Source organism: Glycine max, chromosome 1, assembly GCF_000004515.6.
Source record: "Glycine max cultivar Williams 82 chromosome 1, Glycine_max_v4.0, whole genome shotgun sequence".
NCBI lineage: Eukaryota > Viridiplantae > Streptophyta > Magnoliopsida > Fabales > Fabaceae > Glycine > Glycine max.
Genome location: NC_016088.4, coordinates 14,368,864 through 14,385,932, shown reverse-complemented (window position 1 = coordinate 14,385,932; position 17,069 = coordinate 14,368,864).

Below are 17,069 nucleotides of genomic sequence, written 5' to 3'. Positions count from 1 at the left end.
CGCTTGAGGAAGGTATTAGCACCTCTCACGTTTGTCTCAAAGGACAACAGCCTATTTTTTAGAATTGTGGAATTGCATTATCTTAACTTTTATTTCTTTTTATTTTTTGAGGTCGACAAAAGCGGGGCTTTTGCTCCTACGTACCCTCCTTTGGAGAGGAAATCAGACCTACGTAGTTCTTTCATAAGCGTGAATCAAGCGATTCTTTTTACTTGATGGGTGATCATTTTAAGGCGTTGGACCTTAAAAGTGATCCTTTTTACTTAGTAAGAAACTGAAATGATAAAACTTTCAAAAACCTATTTTTGTGGACGAGCTTGACTAGGCGAGTTGATTTTAGCCTTAGTTTCACTTTAGTTAATTAATCAATTCAATTAAGAATGAGAAATCCCAAAGAGAAAACGTCCGATTGATCTTTCGCTTTTATTTTACTAAAAGGTATTTTTTTATTATTATATTATTATTTTACCTCTTTTTTGATTTCCAATGTGGTTACGGCACGACCGAACGGTCGGAATTCATTTTAACCAAAATCAACGGATGATATAATTCAAACGATCGGTGGAAATTTATTTTATTTTTAGATAAAGCGAGAAATGACTTAAGTAAATGGCTTAAGCACGTCAAAAGGAGGTATAAAAAGTAGACGAAAACAAGAATAAAAATACATGAAACAAAATGTGGACCACCACAGGTACATAGAGTGAATTGAAAAGCTTGGCTTGAGGTACTTACCCGTTGAAGACTGAAGAAAACAAAGAATGAACGATGAATCTTTGAAGAACGGTCGAGAATCTTCGCGTAATTACTCACGGAAACGTTACGGAAACGTTACGGAAGCGCCTCGGCTTGGATTTTCTTCACGGAAATAATTTTCCTCAGCAAATTCGAAAAAGAGAGAAGTGCCTAAGGGGCTGAACCCTTTTCTTCTTCACTTCTTCCCCTATTTATAGCAAAATAGGGGAGAAGCTTGCCGCCCAGCTCGCCCAGGCGAGCAAGGTTGCTTCCTCCAGAAGCAACAACCTTCAGGAGGAATCTTCTGGAGGGGCCAAGTGGGCCTGGTTGCTATTTGCACCCCCATTTTTACTAAATACACCCCCTGCCCCTTTTTTTTGTGATTCTTTTTCCGTAATGTTACGAAACTTTACGAATTTCGTAGCGATACTTATTTTTCTTCCGCAAGGTTACGAATCCTTACGGATTATGTATTTACTCTTTTTTTAGCTTTCGAAGAAGTTACGGAAACTTACGGATTGCGCAAAAACACCTCTTTTCGACTTCCACCACATTACGGAATTTCACGGATCGCGCAAGCCTGCTTCCTTTAGATTTCTGAGACGTCTCAGGACTTCATTTACTGTGCAACAAAGGACGCCAAGTATCTCAAAGCGGCTAACCAAAGGTTGCATGTCATCAAGTAATAATCCCCGGACGAAATTAGGGTATGACAATACCCGAGTGGTTATCCGTTTAAACTTTCTTTTGCTATATCTAAGACTCAAAGCATGATAGCACGTAGAGACTAACGTCATCTTCTGCACCCTTTGTCAATCGCGGCCAACAAGCCTGTTGACACGCGGAGATTTACATCATCTTTCGCGCAGACAATTTCTGTCATACTGACACTGGAGTCACGTGACATGCGGAGATACCTGAGTGGTTATCCATTTAAACTTTCTTTTGCTATCTCTAAGACTCAAAGCATGATAGCACGTAGAGACTAACGTCATCTTCTGCACCCTTTGTCAATCACGGCCAACAAGCACGTTGACACGTGGAGATTTACGTCATCTTCCGCGCAGACAATTTCTGTCATACTGACACTGGAGTCACATGACATGCGGAGATACCCGAGTGGTTATCCGTTTAAACCTTTTTTTGCTATCTCTAAGACCCAAAGCATGATAGCACGTAGAGACTAACGTCATCTTATGCACCTTTTGTCATCCAGAGGTGGCGGGCCCGATGACATGCGAAAACCAGTTGGTCCCGCATTTTTACCTTTATCATTCAAGAGCAGCAAGTTGGGTGGTAAACGCACATAGACGAATTTTGTGCCTTTGTCATCCAGGGACAGCGAGCCAGTCGCATGCAGAGATATCTTATGGTCATCCGCGACTTTCGTCAATCGAGAGGAACGGAATTAGTGTCTTATCATTACTTCCCTTTTATCTCCAATAAAAGACAAGTAAAGAAGGGCAACTGTCATACCCTAATTTCGTCCGGGGACCATTGTTTGGTGGCATGCAACTTTCATTTGACCACTTCGAGGTACTTGGCACCCATCGTTAGGCAATTCGTGAAGTTCCGTGACATGCCAGAAATCAAAAGAAAGCATCGTTGCACAATTCGTGGAGTTCCGTGACATGCCGGAAATCAAAAGAAAGCATTGTTGCACAATTCATGAGGTTCTGTAACATTCCGGAAGTCAAAAAAAAAGGGGGGGATGGTTGCGTAATCCGTAAAGTTTTGTGACATTACGGAAAGAAAACAAGTATCGTTACGTAATCTGTAAGGTTCCGTAACGTTACGGAAAAAGAATCAGCAAAGAAGAGGGGTGAACTTATCAAGATAGGGGTGTAAATAACAATTCGAATCTAGGCCCTTCCGGAACATTTTGGAAGTTGGGTTGCTTAAGGAGAAAGCAACTGGGCGGCAAGCTCCTCCACGTTTTTGAAAAATGGTTTCTGGGGCTTCCGTCGCTTCCGTAATGCTTCCGTAAAATTTCCGAAAACCTTGGGTAAGCATATTCCACTTAACATTGGTGAAAGGAAAGAGAAAAAAAGATGAAAGTTAAGTCATATATGCTTCCGTAAGGCTTCTGTAAAATACGGAAAGGAGGGTGAACTTAGTAATTCGGGTGCACTTAGAAATCTTCTCCATTAAGTCTCTGGGCGGCAAGCACCTCCCTTTTTTCCTATAAATAGGGGAGGGGGAGCTGTTTCAAAATTTTCAAGACCCCTTGGCTATGCATTTCGGCTATTTTGGGCAAAAAACACGTTTTCGTGAAGAAAAAATCGAATCGAAGTGCTTCCGTAACGCCTCCGTAACCGATTCTGTGGAAATTCTTCATCATTCTTCTTCGTTCTTCACCGTTCTTCATCCGTTCTTCGTTCGTTCTTCGTTCTTCAACGAGTAAGTTTTCGAATCCGAGACCTTCAATTCATTTCTTGTTTTGTGTACTTTCACTTTAATTTCGTTTACTTTCAGTTTTCTTTTCTTCTGTTTTTAACGTGCTTTAGTCATTTACTTAAGTCATTTTCTTGACTAATAAAAAAATAAAATAAATTTCCACCAATCATTTGAATTGTAACATCCGTTAATTTCTGTTAAAATGAAATCCAACCGTTCGGTCATGCCGTAACCGTGTGGGGTGCTAATACCTTCCCCGTGCGTAAATACAACTCCCGAACCTTTCACTTAAAGTTCGTAGGCTGCGTCTTTTCCGGTTTTTCCGACGTTTTCCTCAAATAAACGTTTGTGGCGAGAAAAGATTAATGGTAATCAATTACCAGTGACTGTTTTCGAAAAATTCATTTCCAAAAGTCACAATTCTTCAAGTGACTTGTTTCTGAAGATTCTTTCAAAAGTCACATCTTTTTAAGTAATTAGTTTTTAAGGAATTGCCAAGAGTTACAAGTTTTGACTTGAGTCATCAAGAAATTATAAATATGTGAACTTTGCATGAAACAAATTAATTCATTGATCTTAATCATCTCCTTCAATTTTCTTTCATCTCTTTCAACAGATTTTTTCTGATTCATCTTCTCTTCATCTTTCTAAAAGTTTTCGTTCAAAACTTTCTCTTTCAAGAAAAGTTCTTTGTTCAAAACTTGTGCTATTTATCTTTTCATTCTCTTCTCCCTCTGCCAAAAAGAATTTGACAAGGGCTAACCGCCTGAATTCTTTTTGTGTCTCTCTTCTCCCTTTTTCCAAAAGAACAAAGGACTAACCGCTTGAATTCCTTTTGTATCTCTCTTCTCCCTTTTTCCAAAAGAACAAAGGACTAACTGCCTGAATTATTTTTGTGTCTATCTTCTCCCTTTTTCCAAAAGAACAAAGGACTAACCGCCTGAATTCTTTTGTGTCTCTCTTCTCCCTTTGCCAAAAAGAATTCGACAAGGACTAACCACCTGAATTCTTTTTGTGTCTCTCTTCTCCCTTTCCCAAAAGAACGAAGGACTAACCGCCTGAATTCTTTTGTGTCTCCCTTCTCCCTTTTCATAGAATTCAAAATGACACAGTCTGAGAATTCTTTTGATTCTTTCCTTTCCCTTATACAAAAGATTTCAAAGGACTAACCGCCTGAGATATCTTTTGTATCCCCTTCACAAAGTTTCAAAGGACTAACCGCCTGAGAACTTTGTCTTAACACATTGGAGGGTACATCCTTTGTGGCACAAGTAGAGGGTACATCTACTTGGGTTGTTGTAACTGAGAACAAGAGAGGGTACATCTCTTGTGGATCAGTTCAAGTGGAGGGTACATCCACTTGGTTGTTCAAAGAGAACAAGGGAGGGTACATCCCTTGTGGATCTTTGCTTGTAAAGGATTTTACAAGGTTGAAAAGAAATCTCAAGGACCACAGGTCGCTTGGGGACTGGATGTAGGCACGGGTTGTTGCCGAACCAGTATAAAACTCTTGTGTTTGTCTTCTTCTTCCCTACACTCTTTAATTTTCGTTGTGCACTTTAGTTATCACTTTTACTTTTGGTTAAGTTTCTATTTTTGTTCTTTACTCTCTTAACTTTGTAGTAAAAGCCTAATTGAATCTAGTAACATTAAGAAGGATAGTTTTTTAATTAGTAAAGGTTCATTAATAATTAATTCAACCCCCCCCTTCTTAATTATTCTGAGGCCACTTGATCCAACATTCAGAAAATAACTCTTGAGAGTCACATCTGTTCAAGAGATTTTTTGTGAATGGTCATCAAAGGCCTATAAATAGGTGACTTGGGACACAAAATGTATGAGAGAGATATTCCTAGAGAATTTCAATGCCAAATGCTCTCTCAAAAGAAACTCTTGGGCAAACACTTGCAAATCCATTAAGAGTTTCTTCATGAACTTCAATTGTAATATCCTTCTCTTCAAGAGAGAATTCTTCTTTCTTTCTTATCATTGAAAGAGATTGATTAAGGGACTGAGGATCTCTTAAGTTGTAAGGATTCCTGAACAGAAGGGATGGGCTGTCCCTGTGTGGTTCAGACTTTGTAAATGGATTTTTACAAAGGGAGTGGAAAATCTCAAGTGGGTTGCTTGAGTACTGGACGTAGGCACGGACTTTGCTGAACCAGTATAAAAATTGTGTTTGCATTCTCTCTTCCCTTGTCTCATTCATTTTATTGCAATCAATTTTGTCTTGCATGTTTAAAGAACATTATTAAATTGATTGCTGCTTCTTCTGCATTCTGAGCCTATCTCTTCTTTTAGAAAGGGGTTAAAAGTTTGTCAGTGGGAAATTAATTCACCCCTTCTTAATATTTCTGAGGCCACATGTCCAACAAGTGGTATCAGAGCAGGATTCTTGCATAAAGTTTAAAAACTTCAAGAAGATATGACCTCATCCAAATTTCCATTTCCTGAGGAAATTCTATCAATAGGCTCTTATGTTCAGTGGTGGGGGTTATCATTATTAGAAAACCTGAATGTAGATCTTTAAAGAAGCCATAGATTTAAAGATATGGGAAGCCATTTGATGTGCCATTATTTTCTCCTATTTCTTAACCCTTTTTGCGCCATTTTAATTACTGATTAGTCTTAATTGTCAAATTAATTAGGCAGCTTTATTATTTGGGCTCATTCAGCTATTTTTATGTTTTTAATCTAATTTCAGGAATTAATGAAGCATTGACCTTAATCCGGATTTTGGTTGTGGACTTAAAGAGAGCATATAAAGCAACGTTTACCTTAGTTAATTTCTAATTAGGAGATTGCAATTTTATTTTATGTTGTTCAGTGTTTATTTTGTTTTGGGTCAGAATAATGTAATAGGGCCCAGTGACTTTGAGTGACCCTTATAAATAGTAGCCTTGGGATTCGTGTAAGAGAGGCTATTATTCAGAGCATAGAGTTTTAGGGTTTTACGTTTTGAGCTTTATGTTACTGTTCACGTGAATGCATTTTTTTTCATTTTTCTGCCTTCAATTGCAATTTCGTTTTTTGTTCCTTTTTATGCTTTTAGCTTCAATTACGTTTCTGTTTTTAGCTTCATTTACGTTTCTGCTTTTAGTTTCATTTACGTTTTCTGGTTTTGTTGAAATTATGGAAGGCTAAATTTCTGATGTTGTTTCCTTCTAAGGATGAAGCTAAACTCTCTTCGAGGTTCTGTTTATAATGTAGCTTCCTGGCAGTTTTCCCTTCACCAAATAACCCACATTCGTTATTGTTAATCTATGCACGCTTCGTGTTCGATTAATTGCCTTTGTGCTTAACTTACGTTCGTGCTTAATGAATAAAGGGTTAATTGGTGTATGTGTTGCTTAATCACATATTGACAACCCTAAATTGATTTTCGGTTAGTAAATTAAAATAGGGTTGGATTAAGTGGTTAACTGTTAGGGATGAATTCTTCATAACCTAGGACAATAGAATGGCTTCTGAATCAGAGGAAACAACACATTTTTAATACTATTAATTTCGTATTTCAGTTCGCTTGTTCTTTAATTCACAAAACAAACAACCCCCCCCCCCCCCCAATTGTTACTGTTATTATGAAGCATATTATGAACATTTGGTTAGTCATTGCTCGTTGGGAAACGACCTAGGATCACTTCCTAGTTATTGCATTCTAATGTTTATTTGATTCGGGTATAGCCTCGATCACCATTAAATTTGATTCCTTTATTCCTACAATGGTAGAGAGAAATGCAACTACATAAAAAAAACTAGAGAAGAAAAAAGACGATGATGAAAGAAGAAAGAAGAAGATTTCTCCTTAGCCCCAAAAATGCTGAATGCGATCAATCTGGGCACATGAGATTCAATTGTCCTGTCTTCAAAAGAAGAATGAAAAATCTTACAAGAGGAATGATGTGCCATTATTTTCTCCTATTTCTTAACCCTTTTTGCACCATTTTAAGTACTGATTAATCTTCATTGTCAAATTAATTAGACAGTTTATTATTTGGGCCCATTAAGTTAATTTGATGTTTTTAATCTAATTTCAGGAATTAATGAAGCATTGGGCTTGAATCCAGAATTGGGCTTGGACTTGAAAAGGGCAGACTATTTTATTCTACCAAATTTTATCTTATCTAGATATTATTTAGATTTGATCTCATCTAGATATTATTTCATCTAGATCTTATCTTATCTTATCTTATCTAGATTTGATTTTATTTTATTTATGGGCTTGGATTTAAAACAAATTTGTAAGCTTTGGGGCTAAAAAACTATATAACAGCACCAAGGTTCTAGTTTAGCCCTCTCTTCTCTCTTCCCTCTCTCCTGTTTTTGTTTTTAGTTTTAGGCTTCTCTTCTCTTTCTTTTTTTTTCGTTTTTGCAATTCCAGTTCTGACTTTTCGTTTTAGCAATAAAATTTCATTCTTTAATCTATAATTTCGTTCTCTATTGATTAATGGAAGGCTAAGTCCCCATCGTTGTTCTCTCTTGAGGATCAAGCACAGTTCTCTTTGAGGTTCTATTATTACTGTTAAATTTTGTTTAGTTTTTCCTCTTCACTAATTACTCTGAATTTGTTGCTATTAATTCATGCATGCTTAGTGCTTGATTAATTGTTTCTACGCTTAAATTACGTTCATGCTTAATGTTCATTTATGAGTAATTGGTGTATGTGTTGCTTAATCACATAATGAATGCCTTATGTTAAATTTCGCTTAGTAATTTAATTTAGGGTTGGATTAAGTGGATCCTCTTTTGATGTTTGTTTGGATAGTTTGGAAAAGGTTTTGAATAGATGCACTAAAACTAACCTTGTTCTAAATTTTGAAAAATGTCATTTTATGGTTGAGCAAGGTATAGTTTTAGGCCACATTATTTCCAATAAGGACATTGAAGTAGATCCTGCAAAAAAATTTGTTATTTCACAATTGCCTTACCCCTCTTGCGTGCGAGAGGTGCGATCTTTTCTTAGTCATGCAGGATTCTACAAGCGCTTTATAAGAGATTTTAGCAAGGTAGTCCTTCCATTATCCAACTTGTTGCAAAAGGAAGTGGAGTTTGACTTCAATGATAAATGCAAAGAGGCCTTTCATTGCCTCAAATAAGCATTGACTACCACCCCTATCATTCAGGCACCTGATTGGACAGCCCCATTTGAGCTAATGTGCGATGCATCCAATTACACATTGGGGGTTGTCCTTGCTCAAAAGATCTCCTTACTTCAGCTTACTTCTTTTCCACCATGACTTAGGGAGTTTTTCTTTTCCTATCTCCTCCTTTACTTTTATTACATTTGTCCGATTCTATTTGATGGTTTAATTGCTTTAAATTGTGTTACATTGAGGACAATGTGTTGTTTAAGTATGGGGGGAGTGTTCTTTGGTTTTGGTTTTGCTAGTTTTGTTAGTTTTGTTTGTGTTAAATTTGTTTGTTTTGTTAGTTTTGTTGGGTTTCTTGTTTAATATATTAGGTCAATTCTGTTTGCATGTGCAACTTTGCATATTTTTCTTTGAATTATAGGATATGTTCAAGAAATGGGTATTTGTTCTGAAAATAAAAGTCTCTTGACATTTTGTGATTTGAAATCCTTGTTTTTCCTCTACATGTCATGATAGTTTTGAAAGCTCAATTTGAAAGTGATAAGTTTACCTTTGTGAGAATTTGAGCCATCCATCATCATAATCTTTTGGTGTGTTTTGCCCCATTGATTGCTTGCACAATAGCCTTGGCTTGATTCTTGTTGATGCTTCCTAATTCACATGCATATTTGGAAATGATTTAGGCAATTTTGTTCTTATAAGCTTCTAGCCAAATGGACTTACCTTGAATTAATTCCTTTGATAGCCCCTTTGAGCCTATGTTCCCCTTTCTTTGTTTTGAAGCTTATTACAAGCCTTAAGTGAAAAACCATGATATCACCTTACCCTTAAGTGTGGGAAGGGGGGGTATGTTTCATTGGAAGATATGATTTTTGGCCATGCTTAATGTTTTATTTTGGCCATGCTTGATGTATATATATATTGCCTAGTTCTTGCTTTAATCTTCAAATTCGTACTGTTTAAAAAAATGAAAAAAAATTCAATTGCTGCAAATTCTGCAAATTTGTATTGTTCAAAAAAAAAAAAAGAAGTGAAGTTGAATAAATGAGGTCTTGTTATGAGGACTTGATTTGGGAGCCTTGGTTGATTTTGTTGATATTAGATGGTTTGGGTTTACTACTTGTGCTTAATTTCCACTTATTCCCCATTGCTCCTCTATTCCTTTGGGATTTAGCTACTTACTCCATATATTTTTCCCTACCTTGTCCTTGGCCCTATTACAACCTTAGAAGACCTTTTGATCCTCATGTGCATGTGTTTGTCAATTTTAGAATTTTGCCAAGTCTATGTAGTGTTTGTTTTCATGGGTGCTTCGAGAGTAAACAGTAGCCTAGACACTTGAGAGATAGAGTGTATATCTTGTGAGGCTTTATCACTTTTCATTCTTGAGCTGATTTACTATTTTGCCATGATTAGGTTGCTTGGATGATTTCCACGAATGTCTTGACTCTTTGGATCTCTTCATGTTAGATGTTACCCATTCCTTGATGTTCATTGAGAAATATGTAAATGTTTTTGTTTTTCTCTCTTTGATATCCTTGGATTTTGTTCTTTATTTCATTTTGCCCAGGAGTGCAAAAGGCTAAGTATGGGGGGTTTTGATGTGCCATTATTTTCTCCTATTTCTTAACCCTTTTTGCACCATTTTAAGTACTGATTAATCTTAATTATCAAATTAATTAGGTAGTTTTATTATTTGGGCTCATTCAGCTAATTTGATGTTTTTAATCTAATTTCAGGAATTAATGAAGCATTGGGCTTGAATCCAGAATTGGGCTTGGACTAGAAGAGGGCAGACTATTTTATTCTACAAAATTTTATCTTAACTAGACTTTATGTTATCTAGATATTATTTCATTTAGATCTTATCTTATATTATCTTATCTAGATTTGATTTTATTTTATTTATGGGCTTGGATTTAAAACAAATTTGTAAGCTTTGGGGCTGAAAAACTATATAACAGCACCAAAGTTCTAGTTTAGCCCTCTCTTCTCTCTTCCCTCTCTCCTGTTTTTGTTTTTAGTTTTAGGCTTCTCTTCTCTTTCTTTTTTTTTTTTGCAATTCCAGTTTTGACTTTTCGTTTTAGCAATAAAATTTCGTTCTTCAATCTATAATTTCGTTCTCTATTGATTAATGGAAGGCTAAGTCCCCAGCGTTGTTCTCTCTTGAGGATCAAGTATAGTTCTCTTTGAGGTTCTATTATTACTGTTAAATTTTGTTCAGCTTTTCCTCTTCACTAATTACTCTGAATTTGTTGCTATTAATTCATGCATGCTTAGTGCTTGATTAATTGTCTCTGCGCTTAAATTACGTTCATGCTTAATGATCGTTTATGAGTAATTGGTGTATGTGTTGCTTAATCACATAATGAATGCCTTATGTTAAATTTCGCTTAGTAATTTAATTTAGGGTTGGATTAAGTGGTTGAACTGATAAAGGATAAATTCTCGCAACCTAGAATAAGAGACTTGCTTGTGAATCAAGGGGAAGCAACGTATTTTAATTCTGATATTTTCTAATTCAATTTTACTCGTTGTTTAATTTACAAAAGCAAACAATCCCCCCCCCCCTAATTTGTTACTATTTCCTACTATCTGTTATGAACATTTGGTTTATCGTTTCTCGTTGGGAAATGACCTAGGATCACTTCCTAGTTACTGCATTTTAATGTTTATTTGATTCGGGTACGACCTCGATCAAGGAATTTTAAAGAGAAGAAAGAAAAGAAAGGATACATCACTTGGGAAGATAATGTCATAAATTCTTCAAGTGATTCAGAGAATAAAATCATAAGTCTTGGTATCATGATGAAAGACTATGAAAACAAAGAAGAGCAAAGTCGATACATTGATAGCAATTTCTCCAAACACATGGCATGCATCAAAGTTTACTCATATTTCTCCCCATGATAAGTGGATATGTGATTTATGAAGACAACAAACAAAGGCCACATTTCTCCCCAAGAAAAGTGAATCTCAAGAAAAGTGAATATGCAATTTATGGAGACAACAAAGGCCACTTGATCAACAAGTGATATCAAATGATACTAACAGGTCACTTGTCTTTGATTGATTACTTTTGATGCTTGTTTTCTACTTGAGTTTAGACTGTTCTTAATGATTGTGATTGAATTTGATTGATTGTGTTTGCTGATTGATTGATAGTGTTTTTTGATTGATGTGTTTGTCTTTGCATGATTGATATTCAATGTTTGTTAGTTTGATTGATTGATTATATTTTATATTTGATTAATTGTGTTTGATGATTGTTCTTGATTGAGTTTTGATTGTCTTTGATGGTTGTTCCTGAATGAGTTTTTGATTGTCTTTAAAGAATCTATTAAACTTTTCAAATTAGTTTCATATTTTAAGAAAACTATTTCAAATCTAGAAAAGGAAATTTTGAAATTGAAATTTGAAATTTGAATTTGAAAATTGAAATTTGAAAAGTTAAATTTGAAATTTGAAATTAAAATTTGGAAGTTGGAAGTGGAAGTTACTGGAAGTTGAAGTTGGAAGTGAAAGTTGGAAATGGAAGTTATTGGAAGTTGAAAGTTGAAAATGGAAGTTGGAAGTTGGAAGGGGAAGTTACTAGAAGTGGAAGTTGGAAGTTGGAATTTGAAATTTAAAATTTAAAATTTAAAATTTAAAATTTGAAAATTGAAATTTGAATATTTTTTTTTGAATAGAAATTATTGTGCATAGTTAGTTGATTGTTAATTTAATTAATTTGATTTGAAATGTTTGATGATTGATTGTATTTGATTGAGTTTGATTGATGTATTATTGTACTTGTTTTTGCTTGATTAATATTGAATGATTTTTTTAATGCCTTTTGGTATCACTTGATTCTCATACATTGCAACAAGTGGTAACATTTTTCTCCTCTCTATTCATAATTTGTTTTTGATGTTGACAAAGGGGGAGAGATAGATAAAAGATATATGAAATCTTTATGAGACAGTTTTTTATATATGAAATCTTCAACTATCTCATATAAGCAATCATTGCAAAACAAAGGGGGAGTAAAATTATATACAAATGGATATTTTTCTAAGAGAACTTCATTACCAAATGCTCTGATGGAAGCTTGCTTGTGGGGCTTCTATGGAGGCTGGATCTTTGAGCTTCAATGAGGTCCTTTAATGGTGATTTTCCACCATGGAGATGTAGCGAAAGACAAAGGAGAAGAGGTGAAAGGAGGCACCATCCACTAGGGAATAAGTCATGGAAGAAGGAGCTTCATCACCAAGATGAGCCTTGGATAAGAAGCTTGGAGAGGATGCTTCAATGGAGGAAAAGAAAGAGGGAGAAAAAGAGAGAGAGGGGAGCACAAAATTGAAGGAAGAAAAAGGGAGAGAAGTTGAACTTTGAGTTGTGTCTCACAAGACTCTCATTCATCAAAGTTACAACAAGTGTTACACATGCTTCTATTTAAAGACTAGGTAGCTTCCTTGAGAAGCTTTCTTGAGAAAACTTCCTTGAGAAGCTTCTTTGAGAAAACTTCCTTGGGATTCTAGAACTTAGCTACACACACCCATCTCATAACTAAGCTCACCTCCTTGAGAAGCTTCCTTGAGAAGATTCCTAAAGAAGCTAGAGCTTAGCTACACACACCTTTCAAATAGCTAAGCTCACCTCCTTGAGATGAGAAGCTAGAGCTTAGCTACACACCCCCTATAATAGCTAAGCTCACCCCCATGATAAAATACATGAAAATACAAAAAAGTCCCTACTACAAAGACGACTCAAAAATGCCTCGAAATACAAGGCTAAAACCCTATACTAGAATGGCCAAAATACAGGGCCCAAACGAAGGAAAAACCTATTCTAATATTTACAAAGATAAGCGGGCTCATACTTAGCCCATGGGCTCGAAATCTATCCTAAGGCTCATGAGAACCCTAGGGCCTTCCCTTGGATCTCTGGCCCAATCTACTTGGAGTCTTTTATCCAATGCCCTTGCGGGGTAGGATTGCATCATGCTCTCTCAACAACTCTTGGGCAAACACTTGCAAATTCATTAAGAGTTCATCCATCAACTTCAATTGTAATATTCTTTTCTTAAAGAGATAATTCTTCTTCTTCATCAAAGAGATTGATTAAGGAACCGAGGGTCTCTTAAGTTGTAATAATTCCTGAACACAAGGGATGGGTTGTCCCTGTGTGGTTCAGACATTGTAAAAGGATTTTACAAAGAGAAAGGAAAATCCCAAGTGGGTTGCTTGAGTACTGGATGTAGGCACAAAGGTGTGGCCGAACTAGTATAAAACTGAGTTTGTATTTCTCTCTTCCCTTATCTCATTTATTTTGTTGCAATCAATTTTTTCTTGCATGTTTAAAGAACATTATTAAATTGATTGTTTCTTCTTTTGCATTCTGAGTCTATCTCATTTAGAAGGGGGTTAAAAGTTTGTTAGTGGGAAATTAATTCACCCCTTCTTAGGATAACTGAGGCCACATTTGTCTAACACTCTTAATATCTCCTTTTGTTGCAAAATGATTCTCCTTTTTTACAACTTTCTTAGTGGAACACCCTCCCTCTTTTTCCTTCTATAGAAGCAAAGCTTCATGGTGAATCAAAGGTGATTCAAAGGTGTTTTGATGATAAAAATGATGAAAACAAAAGATGATGACAAAGGTGATGACAAAAAGCTCAAAGATCAATCAAAGAACAACTCAAGTAAATCAAGAACAATTCAAGAGTTCAAGATAAGAATCAAGAAGAATTCAAGACTCAAGAAGAAAGGTTAAGAATCAAGAATCAAGATTCAAGGTTCAAGATCTCAAGAATCAAGATCATGATTCAAGACTCGAGATTCAAGAATCAAGAAAAGGCTTAATCAAGATAAGTATGAAAAGTTTTTTTCAAAAACTGAGTAGCACATGAGTCTTTCTCAAAATCTTTTTACCAAAGAGTTTTTACTCTCTGGTAATCGATTACCAGATTATTGTAATTGATTACCAGTAGCAAAATAGATTTGAAAAAGTTTTTCAAACTGAATTTACAACGTTACAATTAATTTCAAAAAGCTGTAATCGATTACAATATTTTGGTAATCGATTACCAGTGCCTTTGAACGTTGAAATTCAAATTCAAATGTGAAGAGTCACATCCTTTCACATAAAAGCTTTGTGTAATTGATTACACTGATTTGGTAATCGATTACCAGTGTTTGTTTCTGAATAAATCAAAAGATGTAACTCTTCAAAAGGTTTTTGACTTTTTCAAATTGGTTTTAAGTTTTTCTAAAAGTTATAACTCTTCTAAATGGTCTTCTTGGCCAAACATGAAGAGTCTATAAAAGCAAGGCTTTGATTTTCTTTTCAATACACTTTTTACATTCATTCAATCAATCCTTTACAAGCCTTGAATCTCTTTGAACTTCTTCTTCTTCTTTGTACCAAAAGCTTTCTGAAGTTTTCTGGTTTTCCAAACCTTGAAAACTTGTGCTATTCATCTTTTCATTCTCTTCTCCCTTTGCCAAAAAGAATTTGCCAAGGACTAACCGCCTGAATTCTTTTTGTGTCTCTCTTCTCCCTTTTCCAAAAGAACAAAGGACTAACCACCTGAATTCTTTTGTGTCTCCCTTCTCCCTTGTCAAAGAATTCAAAATGACACAGTCTGAGAATTCTTTTGATTCTTCCCTTTCCCTAACACAAAATTGTTCAAAGGACTAACCGCCTGAGAATTCTTTTGTATCCCCATTCACAAAGTATCAAAGGTTTAACCGCCTGAGATCTTTGTCTTAACACATTGGAGGGTACATCCTTTGTGGTACAAGTAGAGGGTACATCTACTTGGGTTTGACTGAGAACAAGAGAGGGTACATCTCTTGTGGATCAGTTCTAGTGGAGGGTGCATCCACTAGGTTCAAAGAGAACAAGGGAGGGTACATCCCTTGTGGATCTTTGCTTGTAAAAGGATTTTTACAAGGTTGAAAGAAATCTCAAGGACCGCAGGTCGCTTGGGGACTAGATGTAGGCACGGATTGTTGCTGAACCAGTATAAAAACTCTTGTGTGTTTGTTTTCTTCTTCCCTACTCTTTTACTTTCCGTTGTGCATTTAATTTCCGCTTTTACTTTCTGTTAAGTTTCTCTTCTACTCCTCATTCTCTTAATAATTTAGTAAAAGCCTTAGAAGATTAATTTTTTAATTGGTAAAGGTTTAGGAATAATTAATGCAACCCCCCCTTCTTAATTATTTTGAGGCCACTCGATCCAACACCTTCTCCTTGACCTTTGGAGCTAAGGCTTTACTATCCTTTTTTTCTTTTTGTTTTTCTAAATTTTCTTCATCCTTCTTGTCCTTCACTGTAAGTTGATCCTTAGCTACCTGTGAAGGTGTTTGAGGATGCAACACAAGTTTAGTGCCAAGATGGGTAAGGGTAATCTCATTAGTTAGGCCATTGTAAATGATCTTCCTATCAAATTGTCATGGCCTTCCTAAGAGAATATGTCCTGCCTCCATGGGAACTATATCACAATTAACTTTCATCCTTATATGTCCCAATGGAGAAAGGTACCTTCACTTGTTGGTTAACTATCATTTCCCCTTGCTCATTGAGCCATTGAAGATTATAAGATTTTGGGTGGGGAATGATAGTGAGGTTTAACTTGGAAACCAATCTTGTGCTACAACAATTGCAACAAGATCCACTATCCACAATGAGAGAACAAGTTTTATCTAAAATTTTTCATCTTGTACGAAAGATGTTCTTTCTTTGGGATTGGGATAGATCACAAGATTTGCCTCCAAGGACCCTTCTATATTAAGCCCACTAAGGAACCTAGCTATGCTTGTTCTTTCCTGCCCCCTAAGCTAGCTCTTGAAAGGAGTAGTTTCATTTGTTGTCTATATTCTTCAACACTCATACTCCCTTGTCTAAGCCTTTGGAGCTTGTCCATAAGCTCTCTTTCATTGTAGGAGGGAATGTGTCTCTTCCTAAGGGCACTCTTAAGATCATTCCAATACTCTACTGGAGGATCCCCATGAATCCTTCTTTCCCTAACAAGGGAAGTCAACCAATAGAGGGCATACCCTTGGAAGCTAAGGGTAGCCAATGGAACTTTTTCTCTCTTCATTAATATGATGGCATGCAAAGAGTTGTTTAACCTTCATTTCCTAATCTAGGTAGGCCTCAACATTATCTTTTCCATGGAAATATGGGAGGCTAATGCTAACTTCTTGAGACCTTCTATCCTTTTCTCTTCTTTGGGAGTGAGGTTTAGTATGGAACCTATGCCTCCCTCCATAGTAGTCACTTAACTCTTCACTCAAACTTTTACAAGACTCATGACTACCATAGGAAGCATTTCTTCCTCTTCTTAATTCTTTCATTAATTTTCTTCTTTCTTCTCTTATTTTCTCTCTTTCATCTTGACTTATTTCTTCCACTTTTTTTTCCTTTTTCTTTTCTCTCTTGTTTTTGTTTCGACAATTTAAGGGATCTCAACTCATCTAATATCCTATACAAGGGGTCCTTATGAGTAGAACCCTCACCATTAACACTAGATAAAGAATGAAGACTCATGTTGGTTCCTAAGTTGAAGTTCTTTCTTATAGGGGCTTTGAAAACAAAAGGTAAAAGAAAATACGGTTGAAACTAGCCAAAATAAACACTAAAAGAGGTTTGAAAGATAAGGTAAAAACAAATTGGTAAAAAATAAGTTATCTAGGCAGGTTGACAATGAAAGGTAAAGGAAATTTAAAGCAAGCTAGATGGTTTCCTATGTGAAGGCTTGGATGACCTAGCTCTTCACTTAGTCTACACGGTTTACACTAAGCTATTACACACAAATAAAGGTTTGGGTGGTCTCTTGGAGACTCCCCATACACCACTAAA